Source organism: Scyliorhinus torazame, chromosome 22 (assembly GCF_047496885.1).
Source record: "Scyliorhinus torazame isolate Kashiwa2021f chromosome 22, sScyTor2.1, whole genome shotgun sequence".
Classification (NCBI taxonomy): domain Eukaryota; kingdom Metazoa; phylum Chordata; class Chondrichthyes; order Carcharhiniformes; family Scyliorhinidae; genus Scyliorhinus; species Scyliorhinus torazame.
This window is the reverse complement of record NC_092728.1, coordinates 572,477-574,217: the sequence shown is the minus strand read 5'-3', so window position 1 is coordinate 574,217 and position 1,741 is coordinate 572,477. Positions and strand designations below refer to the sequence as shown.

At 72.2% G+C, this 1,741-nt stretch overlaps 1 protein-coding gene across 1 annotated transcript in view; it reads left to right on the top strand.

Moving 5' to 3' along the window:
• Positions 1 to 242: 242 nt before the first annotated feature.
• LOC140399397 (contactin-5-like) overlaps positions 243 to 1,741 on the top strand; it is a 114,970-nt gene continuing 113,471 nt past the window's right edge. Inside the window, exon 1 of the mRNA XM_072488976.1 lies at positions 243 to 307. The gene's annotated coding sequence lies outside the window, so the exon portion shown is untranslated. The remainder of the gene's footprint in view (positions 308 to 1,741) is intronic.

The window sequence follows — 1,741 nt, the reverse complement described above, 5'->3', positions numbered from 1 at the left end:
GGGTCAGTACTGGGGGAGTGCTGCACTGTCAGAGGGTCAGTACTGAGGGAGTGCCGCACTGTCAGAGGGTCAGTACTGGGGGAGTGCCGCACTGTCAGAGGGTCAGTACTGGGGGAGTGCTGCACTGTCAGAGGGTCAGTACTGGGGGAGTGCCGCACTGTCAGAGATCGGTGTCGAGCTGAGGATCTTTTCCATGTTGTTTTGGGAATATGATGTGAATTTCTCTCCTCCTCCAGTCCCATCGGTTCCTCCGGCTAACGTGAGCGGAGGTGGTGGAAAGCGGAATGAACTGGTCATCGTGTGGGAGGTGAGTGACCGACGGCCTTGTCCTGCTCAGGCCTGACACACTCTCCCCCCGCACATTCTCCCCCCGCGCCCTCTCCCCCTGCGCCCTCTCCCCCGCGCCCTATCCCCCGCGCCCTCTCGCCCCTCGTCCTCTCCCCCGCACACTCTCCCACCACGCCCTCTCCCCCCGCGACCTCTCCCCCCGCGACCTCCCCCCCCTGCACCCTCCCCCCTACCCACTCTCCCCCCTACCCACTCTCCCCCCGCCCACTGTCCCCCGTCCACTCTCCCCCTTCCACTCTCCCCCCGCTTACTCTCCCCCCCCCCGCCCACTCTCCCCCCCGCCCACTCTCCCCCCCGCCCACTCTCCCCCCGCACACTCTCCCCCCCCTCACTCTCCCACCCCGCCCACTCTCCCCCCCCACTCTCCCCCCGCTGCCCACTCTCCCCCGTCCACTCTCCCCCCGCACACACCCCCGCCCACTCTCCACCCGCCCACTCTCCCCGCCCACTCTCCCCCGCCCACTCTCCCCCGCCCGCTCTCCCCCCTCCCGCTCTCCCCCTGCCCGCTCTCTCCCAGCCCACACTACCCCCGCCCACACTACCCCCGCCCACTCTCCCCAGCCCACTCTCTCCTGCCCACTCTCCCCCGCCGTTCTCTCCCCGCCCACTCTCCCCCGCCCACTCTCCCCCGCCCACTCTCCCCCGCCCACTCTCCCCCGCCCACTCTCCCCCCTCCCGCTCTCCCCCCGCCCGCTCTCTCCCAGCCCACACTACCCCCGCCCACACTACCCCCGCCCACTCTCCCCAGCCCACTCTCTCCCGCCCACGTTCCCCCGCCGTTCTCTCCCCCTCCCACTCTCCCCCGCCCACTCTCCCCCGCCCACTCTCCCCCGCCCACTCTCCCCCGCCCACTCTCCCCCCGCCCACTCTCCCCCGCCCACTCGCCCCCGCCCACTCTCCCCCCGCCCACTCTCCCCCCGCCTACTCTCCCCCGCCTACTCTCCCCCCGCCCACTCTCCCCCCGCCCACTCTCCCCCCGCCCACTCTCCCCCGCCCACTCTCCCCACCCACACTCCCCCGCCCACTCTCCCCCGCCCACTCCCCCCATACATTCTCTCGGGGGGTAGCACTCGGGAGGGAGAGTGTACGGGGAAGTGGGCGGGGAGTGAGTGGGCGGGGGGTGTGTGCGGGGGGAGTGTGCGGGGGCAGTATGTGCGGGGGGGGGGAGAGTGTGCAGGGGGGAGAGTGTGCGGGGGGGAGAGTGTGCGGGGGGGAGAGTGTGCAGGGGGGAGGGTGTGCGGGGGGGGAGAGTGCGGGGGTGAGGGTGTGCGGGGGAGGAGTGTGCGGGGGAGGAGTGTGCGGGGGGAGGGTGTGCGGGGGGGAGGGTGTGCGGGGGGAGTGTGCGGGGGGGAGGGTGTGCGGGGGGAGTGTGCGGGGGGGAGAGTGTGCGGGG